We start from the raw sequence: 19640 nt of genomic DNA on the forward strand, positions 1-19640 counted from the left end.
TTCTAAGTGGTATTTCTTAATTAGGTATTCTTTGGTCTTCTTGTTCTTCAGCTTCTTTTCTTTCATCTGTTCTAGCTTGCTTGCATGTGATCTTAACTTGCTGATCTTATTTTCTAGTCTAACCTTCCATTTTTCTGGTGTACTGTTTGTTTGTTTTTCTTTTTTGTTGATTTTACATCCCAGGTATTCTGTTATAACTGCAGCTGTGCTGTACATTAGTTGGTTTGTTTCTTGCAGTGAATTGGTGCTTATATTTGCTATTGCAGTATTTGCATCTTTTAATGCTTGTGCTAGCTGTTTCTTTGGAACAAGCTTCAATGCAGGTAGCCTTATTCTGTTGTTTTTGTGCTGTTTTAGATGCTCAATTATTCTTTGTTTCAATTCTTTTATTTCTTTAGTTAGAGGGTTTTGTTCTTCCTGAGGAAGAGGTGCCTGGTTTCCAAATGAGAATAGTTGTATATCTCTACTGGATTCTTTCACTGCCAACTCCCCCGGGTTTGCCTCTACATTCTGAATTACTTCTTGTAAGGCTTTGATTTCTTTGCCCTGGGTAAACCTTTGCAGTTCGTCCAATTCTGTTTCTGTAAATACTTTATTTCGTGTTATAAATCGGCGTTGATCTGCTAGTCTCTGTTCTGTTATTTCTGATTCTGTATGTTGTTCTTTCCAGAATTCGTGCATTCGTTTTAGATATCCTCGTCTTGTTGGACTTGATCTGTAGTAACAGATCATTATTTCTTTGTTTTCCATCACTGTGTATCTGCGACGGGTAAACACCTTTTCTTCCAGTAGTTCTGCAGCTGCTGGCCCTTGTTGCTCAGCCAACAGTCCTGAGTCCTGTAACCCATTTTTCACCAGATATCCAGGAACTCCAATATCTAGTGCGGACCTTGTTAACCCGGGCGACGTCCGAGCCGGTATGGCATTCTGCAATTTACGTCTCACCATATTTTTTATGGGAGAGACACTCTTTGTCTGACTCCTCTGATGAGACCTGTCCAGTGTGGTTGAACCTCTGGCATAGCTCTCATCTTCCTCAGAGTACACAACTCCCACAACCACGTCAAAGTAGTGCCTCACGGGGGGTTATTTATTATTATTTATTATTATTATTATTATTTATTATTATTATTTATTATTATTATTATTGATCATCGCACAGTCCAGCCAGATTTCAGACTGGATTTGGCATTTGTCTACCTATCGGTCCTTACCCAGACCTGGGATATGTCAGAGGGGATGTTTGATGGTATTAACAGATATCCGTCGCAGGATTGAAGCATTCCTATTACGGGGCCCCCCGCCCCCCCCCCGCCTTTTGCACTTGCCGGTTAATTGCGATTGTGTCAATCCAATGGTGTTTCAGTGGTGGCTCCAGTTGTTTTGGGATTGCACCCAAGGAGCTATTACTATTGGTACTTACCCTTGCTTGGCTTTTGCCACAGTCCTTTCTATTTCTATTTGTAGGTCTTTGTATTTTGTTATCATTCTCCAGTTCTTTTCCTCGTCTATTCTGCGGTCTCCAGACACTGCCACGTCCACTATCCAGACTTTTTTGTCTTTCTTATCAACAAGTGTTAAGTCTGGGGTGTTATGTTGAAGGTGCTTGTGACTATCCAGAGCAACTCTGGGAGAAAAAGTAGTAATAATTCAAGCAACTCTCTGTAATCAAAAAATAAAGCAAGACAATCCAACGTCAATTAAAAATGGGACTGTGTATTAGCACTTATGGCTTCAAATATATATAAATCATGCACCTTTTTTTTTTTTTACTTGGAACATGCTCCAGTCTCACCACCCTACATTTTGCCTTGGACAATAGAAACTGTGGTACTCTTTCTAGAAACAGCCCCTCGGAGAAGGCATCGCTCGGTCCTTCGGTTGGACCTTGAGCTGTGGAACTTTGCCTAAAGGAATCTGAAAGGCTCTTGGAATAAGAACTCAGGAAATTCTGAGGTGTTATTATTTGCTCGCAGATAAATATCAGCATGGCTGCCCTTTGGGGGGGAACTGAATGAGGGTAGGTGTGTATATATTCATCATACCTGTGGCCTACCCATTTTCTATCAGAGTGATTATGATGGTTTCCTCCCCAAATTTCCTAGGAACTGTAATTTGGTGACAGTGACAAGACTGCTCAATAGAAATCCCTAATCTTCCTTGCAAGAGCCACAACTCTTAGTAAGGCCCACTATAACCTTTATTCTGCATAGGTTAAAAGACCACACTTCTAATTGTTAAGCATGGAAACATGAAATCTGTCTTTGATCTAATTTCCAACAGCCAGCTGTTTGCTGCATAGACTTTCAAGAACTCCAAGATAATTCCCAAGTTAGCGCAGCCAGGAGAACAAAAATAATTTCTAGTGGCAGTGGAATATCATAATGGGTATGATATTCTATTATGGTTCTAGGGAACTTTTCAATGCAACAGAGCAATTCACAACTGCTAGAGTTTCAAATTGGTTCCCTTTTCTTTATTTATTTCTTACATCTTTGGTACTAATAGAACAGCAGCTAACAAAACATAAAACAATAAACACTTCCAAATTATATTAAGGAGTAAACAATAAAACTAAAAAGTGACCTGGAACAGTTGCTCAGATAGTAATTTAAAACAGTAGGATCAAACAAAATAAAATGAGGAGAAAGAGAGAGAGAGAAAGATAGAGAGAGAACACCTAACCAAAGTAATTCTCACTTGCCATATAAATATGCATGAAGTCGAGCAAGTAGAATGAAAGTAGAAAGAGAGAGAGAGAGAGTGAAAACAAAGTATTGAAGGTCAAGGAGGTATTTGGAAACAATAAACAAAAGAAGAGAGTTGTGGGGGGCAGGAAATTTTATTTGTTGGTTTGTTTGTTTATTGCGCACATGTTTATGCCACTACAATTGCCTGACTTTGATGGCTTACTAGCAGGAACATATAAACATACAATAATCAAAAATCCACTCAATATCAGCAATTATCACAATACACATAATGTGTACAGACACACATACACACACACACACATACACACAAAATCAGTAGCAATATTATAATCATAAATCCACAGCGTCAAATATCACTGAATGAAGGAGATTTATCCACCTGCTATCCAGTTGCCTGCTAAAAACCTTATTTTCTTTCCGAGGAGAAAAAAGAAAGAAAAAGATAAAAGGGAAGGAGGGAGGGAAGGTAAAGACAGGACAATATGGAAAAGAATAGGGTCTTTATATCTGGATTGCAAAACTCCTGGTGATCGAGGAGAATAGACATTTTAAAAAAACCTCTTTGCTGCCATCTAGTGATCATCAGGATTTGTTATCAACTGCAGCCTCCAGATGGTACAGCAGCCCTGCTGCATAATCCTTCCCTGTACACAGTAGTGCCTTAGAAAAGAAAGCCCCATGCCCAGCAGAAGAATCTAGCACAGACATGAAAGCTACTTGTCATTGAGTTCCTTTATTCAGAATCACTAGACCTGTGGGAAACTTTGATAACATAAGATAACCTCTATTGTCATTTTTTTACTGTGGGTACAACGACACACATCAAAAATGAAATTTAGTTGCCCGCTCTCAAAGTGAAACATACATGACACACACCTAAACATACTATGTACAACATATGCATAGACCCACACCCCTACATATACATAGCAAATAAATATTAAATACTGTCCATCTTGAATATATAATGGAAGGAGGAAGCTTGAGAGTTCACAAGGTTAATGCTGTATGGAATGAAACTATGGCTGAATCTGGATGTTTTGCTACGGATACCATGAAGCCTCCTCCCAGAAGGTAACAAGGAAAACAAGTCGTGAAGAGGTTTGTTTCAGTGAAGTTTTTGCATCAAGTTTTGCATCTTCAAACCAGCTTCACAAACCATCCTGACCCAGGAGAGTTGGCCATGCAAGACATGATATATTGCTTCTGTGGCCTCAGGCATCTCACTGAAGAAAATTGTACCTACTTCACATGACCCATTCTTGCTTTTGGAAATCTCCATGACTCCATGATTGTTTGCAAAAATAAATGCAATTACTACGCATTGCTTACAGGGTTTAAATGGTTCCATAGCTACAATGACCATTTAGCTCTCCACTGCAGCAGTAGAAGAAAAAGCAAAGAGAGGTCAGGAAGCTCTGGTAACCCTACCCCTTTGACCAATTTGAGAGGGGTGATCGATCCTCTAGAAGCATAGGACTCCCATAGTCTGAGCACTGCTAATAAAAGCCCACATCACATTACTCCTTTCTTCCTATTTTTTTTGAAGGCCCAGCATACACTGCTGAAGGGCCAAGGAAACAGTATAGGAAGACCACTTACAGAAAAATTCAGAACCTTGGAGAATGGCCTAAAAAAGGCTCTCACTCCTTTAGCAATCTCTGCCTCAGAGGACAGAAATTGAATTAAACCTTCTAATGATGATCTAAATGAAAAAGACACATTCACTGGACAGGAGATTGCTTCCAAATGATGTAGACCATGGCCATGTAGGACCTTCAAAGTCAATACACTGAAGCTAGAAACAAAATAGAAGGCAGTGAAGAAAAAAAAAAACTAAAATGAGATGGATTGTTGCTGTTGTGTTGTGAGCCTATTAATGTCTCCTAGTACTCTTCAAAGCCAAACCTAGATTGGACATCTCACATTGGATCAAGCAGCATGTTGTCAAGATATGGGGAAAGTTGTAGCTAGCATAATCTGCCAAGAAAAGCTTCACTAATGGCCCTTGCCATATCAACAGCCAAGAAAATCTCCAGATCTGGGAACATCTGCAAGCTATGAATTAGATTTGTAGGGAAATAGCAAACGCATGTGAAATGATTTGAAGGCCTTGTCCTAAATCAAGCTTTCCATCAACAGCACTTCCAACCTGCTTTGTTAAACATAACTTTGGTGGTCTGCATAGCCAAATGACTGACCTTCATTGTTAACATAGCTGCATGCTATTAAAAGGCATCACTTGTCTCTTTCTGGAGATCTTTCTGGAGATCTCTGTCTGCTAATAAAAGCACAGGAATAATCTGGGCTACCTCGTCCATGATATTGGCAACCTTATCAGAAGTAAGTCAGTTTTTAGCATGCTTATTCAAAAATAAACCTCTCTAACTTCATGGCAGTTTAGTTGCTATGTAAAGTGTCTTGTAAGCATAGTAATAGTGTCCTTACTATTGTAAGCATACAAGTCTACTACAAGCGTAACTTAAGTGGGGCTTATTTCAGGTGAACAATAAAGACTTGCAATTGTTCCTGCACAATTGAAAACTACAGTAAATCACTGCACCATTTCAAATCTAAGATGGAGACCAATACATTTATGGAGAGTGCGTTCAGAATATAAAACAGAATTAATAGTTCATCATAAGACCTAATTTGCAGAGTGATCTATTCATGTAACACAAGTCTCTATCATCATTTTCATTTGGCAGTAAGATGGGAGATGAGAATCTCACTCTTAAAATAACAGACAGATCTAGAATTAAAAAAAAACACTAACGCCTCAGAGGTATTCTAGTCATTTCCACAGCTGATCATCCTACCCACTACCTACTGCTCTGCCATCTTGACAGATTTCTAATTAAACTTGGCAAGTGGAAGAAAATGCATCCAACTTATCAAATTTTCAATCTATAATGATTCCTCTCCCCGTGGGGTAATATGGGTTAAAGAAGATCTGATTTTCAACACCTTTGTGTCACGACCAGTTCTCATCTACATTGTATGGGAATTAGATGATCTCCCGATGTAATCAACAATAACAGTAACAATAATAATATTTTGGCAGTAGGTTAGACAAATCCTTTTGATTGTAGTGGCTCCAATCTGCACAGGAATCATTCTACAGGCATTTTCAATACTAGAACTCCCAATACAATTACATTTGGACACTATAATTAAAATGTGTGGAGGGAAAATTTGCTTAGGGAGATTTAGAAATAACTAAGTCACCAAATATTGGACCAAGTAGTTGCCTGACATAAAAGTTGGTTTTAAGATAATAATGAACAATAAAAAGTGTAGCTACAGCTATAGCTATTGGCAAAAACATTAGAGAAGTAATGACTTGTTTATTCAGGTTGACTGTTAAAGGGTGATATAAAATGGCTTGTGTTTAATTCACCAGGGTAACTTATCTGCCACTTCTTTGCTATGCACTCCTTCTGCTACCCAGCACTACTGTTTTTTGATGACTCACTTTCTGCTGAGCATTCATTGAATGATGATTAATTACTTTGTCTGCAGAGATAGGGAGACACAGGTGACTCTTCATGGATTAGTGGGCCAATAGGAACCAAAGGTAATCCCAAAGTACCAAATGCCCCAGGGATTATTGCCACTCTCCAGATGTTATCTCCAAATGATATTTCCATCAATCAATCAATAATAGAGCTGGAAGGGACCTTGGAGGTCTCCTAGTCCAAACCCCTGCTCAAACAGGAGACCCTATAGCACTTTGGATAGGTAGCTGTCCAGTCTCTTCTTAAAAATCTCCAGTGATGAAACACCTACAATGTCTGAAGGCAAGCTGTTCCCCTGGTTAATTGTCCTCACCGTTAGGAAGTTTCTCTTTAATTCCAGGTTGTTTCTCTCCTTGATTAATTTCCATCCATTGTTTCTTGTCCTTCCCTCTGGTGCTTTGGTGAATAACGTGACCCCCTCTTCTTTGTTGCAGCCTCTCAAATACTCAAAATACTTTCCCAGAAACAGCAGGATCACCATTCACCTTTTGGCTAACTGGTTAGATGACCATCCAGGGCACTCTCTTTCTGCACTCAGATAGAAGCTGTGGTCCCTTTACAATGTACCCTGATCCTACCTCAAAAGCAATGCAGCACTTAAGTCTCCTCTCTAAACCTATTCTGGTTTCAGATATGATGGAAGCAGCCAAAATAGTGATATGTATTTAGCATCTTAGTGCTAGCATCTGTACTTTTTCAAACCTCCTTTTGTTGATAATGGGAAAAGTTGTCTCTGTTTTCTAAACACTTTAATTGGGATGAGTTGTCATTTCCAGGCACAGCAGAAGTATCTCCCCTCCAACTTCAGAAAAGTTAGGTGAGGAATCTAGAAGTACGATCTCTTAAATTTAAGCAAAACAAAACACAAGAGTGTAACAGAACAAAAAAGAAAATGCTTTAAAATGGATTGTTTTGAACAGAGATAAAAAATAGTGTATATATACAGTAGTCAGCCCTTCCCTGGGAATAAATCCTGTCAAAAGATAGGTAGATGCTAAGGTTTTTGTGGAAAAACAGTCCCACTATAACACTACAACAGTCTTGGATGAGAAGTGAAACATCTTCAAAGAAAAACAAGAAAGTCCAGTTGTCTCATAAAAAAGCATTTTTGGGACAACTATGACCTGGATGACTGAGAATCGCCATAGACATTCATGGAAAAACAATATTTGCACATTTGGGGATGGTTAAAAAAAGAGAAAACTGTTGACATTGGTCATTGCTAGATGTGCACTAGGAACCTCTTGCACAGAGCACCATCAAGCCCAACAATCAACACTGTCATCAATATCTGGTATCATATTAGATCCTAACTTCTAACTGCTACGAAGGAATAAAAAGAGGGTAGACAGGTTGCAGAATGACAGAATAACAGAGTTGGAAGGGATCTTGGAGGTCTTCTAGTCCAACCCCCTACTCAAGCAGGAGACCCTATATCATTTCAGACAGGTGGCTGTCTAGTCTCTTCTTAAAAACCTCTAGTGTTGGAGTACCCACAGCTTCTGAAGGGAACTTCTGTTCCACTGGTTAATTGTCCTCTCTGTTAGGAAGTTTCTCCTTAATTCCAGGTTGCTTCTCTCCTTGATTAGTTTCCATCCATTGTTTCTTGTCCTGCCTTCTGGAATTTGTCTTATCTTTGTCTTATGCCTGCCTGCATCAGACCCAATTTAAGAACAATTTTTACAGTGGTTGGTAAATGAATCCCACAATCATTAAATGAATTCAGCTTCCTTAATAGGCAGGTTTTTTCGACAGACAATGGCAAAATGTCGCAAATCGTGATCACATCACTATAGGAAACTGCAACCAGGGTATTTACATTGCACTCCTAAATGTAAGCCAGTTGTCAAGGGCCTGAATCACAATCACCTCACAACAGGCATTGCACAATAATCCAGAGTGTGAGTACAGGACATAAGTCACTTTTTCAAGGCCATTGTAACTTTGAACAGTCACAAATAGTCAAAAATCAAGGACTACCTGTATGGGAAAAGGAAAAAAAAGTTATGCAATTTTGGAGGAGGAAAACAGTATTATGTTTGTAACTGCTATAAAAAAAATGGAAATTGCTTCTTTAAGTATTTCCTTTTTCTCTGAGTTTTTTTTTTATCTATATCATTTTTTCTTTTAAGAAACATCTTTTTTCAAGCTTGGTTCCATTTCAGCTGTGAAATCAGACTTCTGTAATGGAAAGACTGGATGTCTGGAAGCGTTCATGCCAAGCATAGCATTTGGGGAAAATCCTGGCAAATTTCAAAAGGAAGTATATAGAAATATCAGACTAATCTCTTTTAAATTTTTATAAGTCTTTATAACTTTGTTGTTTGGAGAGAACATTAAATGACATTTGCAAGCAAATTACAGCGCTGTGGTCGTTCCCCACAGCTACAGTTGTTGCATCCTCATGAACCATGTCTTGTGATTAAATCCAGATTTCTTTCTTTTTCTTCTTTTTATCCCAAGGCTTTGTAAGGGGATTAAAATGAAAGACAGAGAATTATTATGATTTCTGCAGACATTTTCTACCTTTTCACAGTTCTCTGATACACTAAATCAGACACAAGGCTTCCTGACAATTCTGCATTTGGGTTGTTTCATAGCTGTAAAAGTCAGCCTGATTGGTCCGAAGATTCAGACAAATCTTTTGCATACCTCTAATACATATTTTGGTTTCAACCTACCTTACCCTACCCCACCCTACCCAACCCTATCCTACCCTACCCTACCCTACCCTTTTTCATATATTCTCATTGCATTTCAATCCCATGGCAATTTGGATTACTTTTATCCCTTTTTCTCATACAATGAAGGTGCTTTAAAAGATTAATTTTTTCTTGATATAAGGCTGCTCATTAAGCCCTTCACAGAAAGGAGAGCAAGACCTTTCTCACCCTCTCCATAACATGTAATATACTATGAATATACATATATACAGGTCCTTACTTAAGGACTAATGACTTAGTATCCATTTGAAATTACAACAGATCCTCCCTAGAACTACTCACAACCCATTTTCAAAGTTCCAACAAATGAACACACACACACACACACACACACACACACCGCTGCAAAAAAGGTCATAAAATTGGGAGTAGTCATGTAGTGACTTGCTTAATGATTGCCATGATTTATAATTCCTAGTTTAATTACAGTCATAAATAAAAGACTAGCCGTAACACAGAAAGACACTTAAATAAGGGCACTTGAGAAGTTATGCCATAATCTTCAGTTTTTTTCAAATCAAAAGCCAAAGCCTTTTTTAACATGTGGTCTAGTGTTATAGCCAATGAATTAGGGATTTTCCTTATCAGTTGAACTATTAATATGATGAAAGAAATTAGGGAAGTATAAATGCCTGGCACAAATAAATGTGGACACCTCTCAACCCCATTAGTATGTAAGCAAACATTACAAATATTGGTTGGCAGCCTTACATCTCTTAAATAATAATCTTATAACAGGTCTAGAGCAAAAGTAGCTCCTCCCCTTTTTCTCTGGGAAAAAAATTCTGGTCTTGCTAATTCCTGCAGGAAAAAGAATGGAGAAACCTATGCCATGAATACCAGATGTACTTTCTGGCTTCCTTTGGGAAGCACATTCTATCCGACCATAAGATTAGGATTGTTAACCTTTTCTCTTACTTTTTCTAATTAAACCCAACATGCATATGTATCTGTTAGAGACTTCTTCCAGTTTGCTGGATAGAAAAATCTGCCTACAGATTGTTAAAAAAAAAAAAAGATTTATTGGTGTTATTAGAGACGTTAAGCATATGCTTGATATCATTTTCCCATTTAAAAAATTCATGAAAAGCCTTCATGTAGACAGGATTGTGCTTTTATTCTGTTTTGTTGTTTTTTAAAAAAGGTTTGGCATTGATGTATGCAATATAAATTGTAAGACAGTAATCTCCAGCTCTATGGGCAGTAAACATGGTGCATTTTCTGATTTAGAGGAAAGTGTTAGCATTGCTAGTTAGATCCTTCCTTCCTTCTTTCCTTCCTTCCTTCCTTCCTTCCTTCCTTCCTTCCTTCCTTCCTTCCTTCCTTCCTTCCTTCCTTCTTGCCTGTAATACAACAATTTTTGATGGATAGGTTTTGGTGTGCCCTTTCCATTAACATTCTTAGGGTCTGTACGTACTTTGAAAAAATGGTTTGGCTGCTTGAAAACTTGCATGAAACTCATGCTGCTTTAAGAATGTGATGCATTAAAGCCCCAGGATCTTTTTTTCAGGCTCAGATGTGCTTTAATGAATAGCAGAGGTGGCTGTGCTCACATAAGATCCAAATCTTATCTTTAAAAAAATGTTTTTGAAGCATGCACAGCCCAATTATAATATATATATATATATATATATATATATATATATATATATATATATATATATATATATTTGTTTTCTGAGTTTTTCGCGGGTATTTGTATGTAGGTCTTTGGTTGTTCGGGTTTTCTCCCGTGTAAAATTGGAAGTGACTTCGTCGAAACATCGCCAAGACACTTCCAATTTTACGCGGGAGAAAACCCGAACAACCAAAGACCTACATACAAATACAAATATATATATAATGAATTAGGGATTATTAGAATGAAGAATCTCATACAGCCATTAGTCTGAAATGGTAAGGGTATCCTGCTTAAGCAGGGGGTTGGACTAGAGGACCTCCAAGGTCTCTTCTAACTCTGTTATTCTATTAGCTTCATGTAACTGCCTGTGTTCACTTACGTCATTTTTGGACAACATTTTCATCTTCATTACAAATAATAAAAAGAAAATAAAAGTTCACCTTTCTCATACTACCAATTCACAATCACTGGAATATGTTTTTATTATCAATGATTAAAGTACTATATTGTTTATGATTGCTCCCCTATATCATAAATGTAGCCAGCACCAAACAGTCAAGCATGGCATCGTGAACAGCCACACAGTGTTTCTTAAAGGCTTTGAGTTATATGATGTCTCCGTGGGACTAACTAGTTTAAATGAGAAATTGGTTATAGCAATAGAATCTTTCTGGCCATTGATTCAATGGTCTTACTTTGACCACTCTGCTTTGCCTTGTGTTGCTTTGTTGTTGTCACAGCTCTTGAACTTGTTCTTGTCCCCATGCTTATTCAACTCATTTTCATGTCCCTTACTAGAACTGCATTTTGGATTTGATCTGATCTTAACTCTCCTTGTCTTTTGGTTCCTTTTTCTGAGTATTTGTGCCGCTCAACCCACAGCCCCAGGTCTTTCAACAAGGTTTCATTCTGTCAGAGGCTTGTGGTTTCCTATGCATTCACTGGGTGCCATTTGGACAGATGATTGATGATTTTAATGGGCCCTTTTGACTTGGTGAGAGCTTCCAAAGAAGTATCTACTTTTTCTAATTTTCTACTTTGCCTCAAAAGCGGTGATTTGAGAGAAATGTCCTCTTCAGGAGGTATGGCACAGGACAATGTATGCCACTTAGCCCAGCTCTTGAAAGCAATTCTTTTTTACGGCCAACACAAATGACAATGTGAACTAAGATGTACAGACACAGGAGCTCAGGTTTTTGTGGTCGAAAAAAGCCTTGTGCAGAAAACCCACCTTAAAAAGATAGATGTATGATTTACCTCCCTGCAGGGCTGTGTTTATCAGCTGAATAAAACAGGTTAAGTATTCTCTGCATGTTTGCTTCTTCCACTTGATAATGGATATATTTGGCTGTTTCGTCTATCTCTAGGACAGTAAGAGAAAAAAAGTTTCTTTGCATTATCCAGGGAATCTAATCATGCTTTTTTGCTACTGTCTCTCTTTCATCCCTGGGGAAAATGCCAGTTCTTCAAGCTTTGTTCAAAAAAACAATTTCCCATTGCTCAAGATTCAGTCAGTGAATTTCTCAGTTCCTTTCTTCTCCCTCCTGCCTTTTTTTTATTATATTTGAGCAAAATTTTTACTGACAAGAGTATGCTGTACATTCAGCCCCTGAGAATGAAGGTATCTATCTACCTAAGCTCAATTATTCCTATCAATTCTTCCCCTCCCCTCCCCTCCCTTCCCTTCCCTTCTCTTTTCTTCCTATAGGGCAGTGATGGCGAACCTATGGCACACATGCCAGAGGCAGCACTCAGATCTCTCTCTGTGGGCACACGTGCTGTTGCCCCAGCCCCACCTCCCCACATGGCCCCCTCCTCACCAGCAGCCCCCCAGAGGAGAGTCATCACCAGGCGCGGCCTGTGCGGAGCAGTGCGGCCAAGGACATGGCAGCCGGGCAGCGGGGACAAGACTCTGCCCTCATGCCCTGTCGCGCACGGATGATGCTCCGGGGCATGGGCAGAGGGCGTGACTGCCATGGTGTTGCAGGGCTGCCTGGGCAATCTGCGGTGGCCATGGAGGCAGTGGGTGGCCCTGTGGGCGGGCGGGGGCAGGGCAGGGCAGAGTGGGGGTGGAGTGGGGGTGGGCCAGGGGCAGGACAGTTTTTGGGCACTTTGTCTCTAAACGTTTCACCATCACTGCTATAGGGAGATGGATCTTGTGCATAATTTTCAGCTGATTTCAAATAATTACCAGAGGTTCATTCCCCTCCCCATGTTGTGAGTGTAGATTCTTATTGAAATGCCCATTTAAGGTATTTCTCAGGGACTTCTACAATCTTATTTCTCTTTCTTTGTTGTCTTTAAGGCAAAGGTGGAAGGGGGGTAGTCAGGTATAATTCCGTCATATAGATTATTTAGCAGACTACTGTATACTGCTGGTCTAAAATTTTGCTGAGGAAGAGTTGGGGAAACAACATTATGGTTTTGTTAGGTTTGTTTTTTCCTGTAGCTGTAAATTCATTTCTGGGTCAATTTGTGAATCTGGCCTGTATAAGCAGCAGCAGCAACAACAATGACAACAGCTTGGAAAATCATCTAGATTTTCATCTGTATTTTTTCCAAACGAGCACATTTATCTCATGGGCACATTTTCTGGAAATAATGTTTGGTTAATATAATATGTTTTTGTGCATTTTTTTTTAACATATAGGCTTTGTGTGTTTTTCCTTAATACATTAATGTCTGTGTGCATTTTAAACTTATACGAAGTGCAGGATTCACTACAGTACGAACGTGCTTTCTGGGTCATATATAGGCTTGGGCAATATCAACAATATCAAGTTTGCTTAAAAATTTGGCACCAATATATTTTTATTCCCACCTAGACAGAGGCTAAATGCCTCTATCACTCCTACACATCCATCTGTCCTTTTCCTGAAGCCACACTATGGATAGCCCATGAGCCCTAAGCTTCATGCAGCCCTCTGAGGCTCTCATGTGATTCTTAGACACTGAAATACAATTGTGCCAGGCAAGAGGTTCTACAAGAATATCACTGAGGAGAGAAGTTAAAGATTCATTGCTCCTCAGCAATCCTACAAATGTCTCTGTGGGGTGTGTGTGTGTATGTGTGTGCGAGAGGGAGACAAATGAGAAAAATGGATGTGCATGGGTTATGCTCCATTCATTCCCATGGCCTTTCAACCATTTCATGAGGCCCACCAACCCAGATATTTCTCTAGGAAAGTTAAGAGGAAAAAGGAGCAATGGGTTAGTATTGCCATCCCTTTACTTCAGTCATAGTTCACTTGCTTGACCACTGTTGTCTGGTTATCTGCAGTTTTACATATCTATTATGGATTGAGAACAGATTTTAGTGTATAATAAATTTTATTGTTTCTTAGACTTACATCTTGCCTTTATAAACTCAAAAAAGGAATATGGTGGCATAGTGATTAGAATGCAGTATTGCAGGCTAACTCTACCCACAACCTGGAGTTCGATCCTGTCGGGGTGCAAGGTTGTTGATTCAGGCTTCTACCTTTCTGAGATCAGTAAAATGATTGTTGGGGGCAATATGTTGACTCTGTAAACCACTTAGAGAGTGCTGTAAAGCACTGTGATGTGGTATATACAGTGCATTTTTTCTAAAAAAAAATGGTGCCGGAACTCACACATGTCATACAACCTGCCTTGCCTATCCTACAATGTTCCATCCAAAAAAGGTACCAGAACTCCATTCTGGGCGTTCTATGACAAAAAAAGCCCTGGGTATATAAGTCTAAGTGCTATTGCTGTTGCTATATAATGCTTTCACCTCTTATTTTCTCCACAACAATCCCATGAGGTGGATTGAGCTGAATTGAAAGAGACTGATTCAAAGTCACCAATGCAGTTTTTATGCCTAAAGGAGGTCTTAAACTCATAGTCCCCCATTTTCTAGCCCAGCATCTTAACCACTCCACCAAATTGGTTCTCTCATATAAAGGCTTTTGGGATTCTACACTTTGGCCCTGTTTTCTTTATACATGCAGCCAAAGGCAGACAGACTTTGATGTATTTGTAAAGTACGTTTTTAAGGACTGGGATTAAATCATCTGCAAAGTGTATTTGCTCCTCCTTTTCCTCAAACCATTGCAGTAGATCTTGCTGTGTCCAGCAAGTTGTGAGGCATCAGATGACTTCCTAGCAGCAGCTGGTTTTCTTTGAAGCCACTCACTCAACTGATATAGAGGGAAGAGGGAGTGGCCTTGAAAGGCAGAAGGAAGAACCATCACCAAGGCAACAAATAAAAGGCTGTTAGCCTGGGCTAACAATGTAATATGGGTAAGCACCTCAGACATCTGACATCTCAGACATCAAGATTAACATCTCTTGGGAGTCATCTTGCTGAACCTTCCAACATCTCCCAGAGTTCCCAGTCTGTAATAGCTGGAATTTCTGTGAGTGTAGAATTAATTGGGTTTTAGTTTAGGGATTATTTTCACGTTTCAAAAGAAAACATACTCTGCCTTAGAGACTATCCTTTTCAACTGGTTTGCTATGAGGCAGGATTTCTTCCTCCTGTTGACTAGCATGAGAAAAATCACTAATCACTATAACTTATTTTTATATAGACCGCAATAAAATTTGCATTTCAAATGTATGCACTTCTTTCAGAAAAATATTTACAGAATGATCGCATCTATTAAATGTCAGATAACAATGTATTAATACCTCCCCACACCAACCCTTGTGTGGACAACATGGATGAGCCAGTGGGAGGAAATGAAGCAGGCTTTCTATCTCTCTAGAATAGAGTTCCCCAACATTTCTGGCTTTGTGGGCTGGCAGGAGGGGAGGGGATAGTTCGCACAAGTGGCCGGCAAGAATGTGCACAGGTCCATTTGTGCGAGCAGCATGCACACGTGCCTGCCGCTCAAACAAATGGAGTTCATGCACATGCGCTCACCCACTATTCGTGCAAGTGAGATTGTGCATGTGCGTGCACACATGCTCATCAGCCGTTTCCACGGCCCAGTTGCAAACACCTCATGGCCCACTAATGGGCCATGCCCACAGATTGGGGACCCCTACTGTAGAAGACAATGTCAAAATTTAATAGGTTCTCATTTGCTATTTGGAGGGAGTAAGGAAATTTCCTCTTTCAGTGGTATGTAATATCCCCTTGTAATGAGGGCTATTTCACTGGACATTCATCATTTTTTTTATTTTAATATGTCCCCATTTGCTGTAAGCAAACAATTTGTCATATAAAAACATTATGACGGTAAGCTCAGTAAAGTGACAGAAAGTAGGACAAATATGATACACAGTTGGAGACCCAAACCATATGGAAGGCATTGTTTAGAGAAGCTTGCTCTAAGCCCTCATAAATAGGAATTTTTCCTTAAACATATTCTACAGAGCTACTCTGCCCATCATAGCAGAGAATAATGGGAAGCAATAGATTCTCTGTCTTCTTCAGATGATAGTGGTCTCCAGGTTAAAGGATGCTCCTAGTCTGGATCAGGAATTGCTAGTCCAGGGCAGGAATAGAGGGGCCAGTAGCCACACAGGCATCAATACCAGAGTCTGGTGGCATACAGCAGTGTTTCCCAAACTTGACAATTTTAAGGCATGTGGACTTCAACTCCCAGAATTCCACAGCCAGCAACGCTGGCTGTGAAATTCTGGGAGTTGAAGTCCACATGCCTTAAAATTGTCAAGTTTGGGAAACACTGGCATACAGGGTCTGATACTTTAGACTCTTCCTCTTTTTCTATTTCAGAGAAGATAACCCTTGATACAAGGCCCTAACATTCTCTGACAAGAAACTCAAACTATCCTATAGTCAGAAAATGAAACTGGAGAGGCATCTGAAAAAGAAACAGCATGGCTGGGCAGTGCTTCAGATTCAGATACATATCAGGAGTTAAGATTGAGAAGTGAAGTGGCTATCTTTGCTTGTGATATCAAATTGTAGATTGATTGATTTGTTAGATTTATATCCCATATTTCCTCCAGGAATTCAAGAAGGCTAGAAAAATCGAAAAGGGATTTGTTAGGAGTTCCCAAGAGATCTAACAGTAAATAGACTTCACAATGCCAGATGCAATTCAGGGTAAAGAAACACAAAGCAATATATATTGACACAAAGAACTCCAATTTCTCATATAAGTTTAGGATATTTTTGCTAACTGTGACTAACCAGGGAAAGGATCTTGGATTCACAGTAAGCAGCTGAAATGAAATATCACTCAGTGTTCAGCTATTATAAAAAGGGAAATTCTGTAGTTTAAATTATCAGGAAGGAAACTCAAAACTCAAGAACTGGAACTTTTTAACTTAGAGTGAAGGCAAGAGAAGACATAATGAAAATAAGTCATGCATAATGTGGACACAAAGAAGTATTTTATCCTCTTATATAATGAATGATGTACCCAGTGTCCATATTGATATCTGTTGATATGTTTTAATTTTATTTGTATGTATGTTTTTGACCTAATGGGATATATACTAATGTGTGTTTGTGTGTGTGTGTGTGTGTGTGTGTACACACATATATATACATACACACATAAACACACATATGCATGCATACACATACTAGTTGGAAACATTAGTGATTGGAGCAGCCTATATACCCTGGTATGTTAGTAAATAAATAAATAAAAATGTATCCCTTTCTCAGAAATATCAAAATGTGGGCTCATTTACTGAGATGAAATGCACGAAAAATCAGAAAAGATAGAAGAAAATGCTTTATTTTTTGATACAGTGCTGAGTTAAGGGGTGGAATTTGCCCCTAGCAATTGGCTGGTTATGGCAGCCAATTTAACTGGTTGCAACGCTTCAGAGGTTCAGGCTATCTATGGCTCATGATATTATTGTTGCTTATTACTTGCTATATCTTCCTATATCATAGGCAGTGTATAATAAGTATTGGTTGCTGAAAAGTAACAGAAGAAGCTCTCCAGGCTTGGGTGCTAAGTGTGTCCAATTGGCCATTATGGCCACTGAATGCTGGGTAGATGGCGTAACCCCTGATCTAACAGGGCTCTTTGGATCTTCCTGTGGGTCAGGAAAGATACAAGGATATTTGAGGAAATAAATGGCCTTCATATGATCCAAAAGTTATTTATTTTTTCCTAGATCATCTGATAATTCTATATCTCACTTACTGAAGAGTTTAAAAAAAGTCTATCCTTCAAAAAATCTTCAAAATATCTAGGTAGATTTTTGGAATGTTATACACCATCAGTCTGGTGCTGAAGAAAAACCAGCAGGATTAAAGTGAGTGCTAATTAATCTATTAGCATTTCACGTTGTTTTGATCTTAGCATACAAGAAGTTGTCCTTTTAGTCTTTATGTTTAGAGTATACTTTGATACACATATCTCTGGTTTGCATAAAAGTGTATGTCAAGATCCATCTGGAACCTTATAGGGACAAAGCAGAATAAAGTCCCAAGAATTCATTCTATTGTCATTATTGGTCAGGACTGTTAAAGTCTAAGTGTGGTCAGGGGCTCCTTTCTCTCTCTTGAGTTAGCAAGAAACATTTGAAAGAGCTGCCATCATTTCCCAGAATTAGCTTAAGTGACAGTCACTTTGTACACACATGTTTACAATCAAGAGCAGATGGTGCAGCTATTGGATCAGTTTCAATACCACTCCAGTACATGCAGCCAAACCAGGAATTGGAACAAGACACGATGACAGATAAATACCCGTATTCTGTCGTTGATCCTCCGAAATATATCTTTATTTTGCTCTCAGGAAACAGTAGTTGGGTCCTGTGCCAGCTGTCAGTATTTTTAGCTGGCTTCCTAGGTTTTTTTAAAGGAAAAGACTCAAGGACTTTATTATTTGGCAGGTGAGGAGCAGAAGAATCTACAAATAATCACCATTATTTCTCTTGCCAAATTATTTATAAAAAGCAGGAGAAAAGATTTGCATACCCCATGCCCCTGAGGTGAGTTTTGATCACATATTTACCCAAACGTGATATAATAAATGAGGATTACTGACAGCAAGGAAGTAAATATTCGTTTTTAACTTCAAGAAAAAGGCATCATAATTGAGCTGGTTTGACACATTTGCTAGGGCAGTAATGGTAGTAGATGGGAATGGTGAACGAACCCTAATATACTGCATACGCTATGAAAAATACAGACTAAATGGATCTGCATGTGTGATAGGGAACAAAAGGAAGCTTGGGATAGACAGGATAAAACACAGAAAGTGTATTTTTAGTTAGGCTCCAAAGGCAAAATTTTGTATGGTTTGTGTGCTTAAAGAAATCCTACCAAGTAGGCCAGATCAGGAAACTGACTCCACAGGATGACTTTATTGAGATAGACTTTAATAACAGAATTTTGGTATTTATATTTAACAGATTTATAGGACTGTCTGGCTCACACAAGGTTCCACTTGCACATATGATTGTGTTTTTCCTCCCCTCTCCCTTATTCTTCAGTGGATCAGGAAGGTGTTCTGTCCCAGCCTACGCCCATTCTTGTTGCATCACAACAAGAACAACCCCTTTTTTGTCAGTAGGCTGGAAAAACCAACCCTTTTTATTTCATAAACAGTCCTGATAAGTTTTCTCCAAAACAAAAACAACAGAATACTTTTCCAACAGATAATTGGTTAAAAAAGCAAACAGAGCAGGAGTTAAACAAGAAATTCACCGGTAAAACAAACAGACCATGATCCCTTGAAGTTCTTTACAGTTGCCTTCAGCAACCAGCACCGCTCACACCTTCACTTTTTATAAAGCAGCCCCAAGGTGTGGTTTCTCAATGCCTTCTCCTCCTCCCTTGGAGTTGTCGTATTGACTCCCTCTGATTTGTTCTAGATAACTGCCTTCATTTACCAGCATCTATAATGACGTCCAGTTTGAGTCCTCAAAGTCTAACTCATCTCCCCCCCCCCCACAGCTATGTCTCATCCTGAACATGATTGGAGGGGCCAGGCTCTTCATCAGATTGTGAGTCTTGTAACTCATCACAGCCTTCCTCCGACTCTGATGGCTCCTCCTCCCCCTCCTCTAATTTCCCGGACTCAGCTGCCGGGATCACAGGCTGGCACGGACTCACAACAGGAGGAGCCAGCCTGGGTTTCTTTTTAATTTCCAGGAT

This window comes from Crotalus tigris, unplaced genomic scaffold, assembly GCF_016545835.1.
Source record: "Crotalus tigris isolate CLP2741 ecotype Arizona unplaced genomic scaffold, ASM1654583v1 scf7180000019227.483876, whole genome shotgun sequence".
Taxonomy (NCBI): domain Eukaryota; kingdom Metazoa; phylum Chordata; class Lepidosauria; order Squamata; family Viperidae; genus Crotalus; species Crotalus tigris.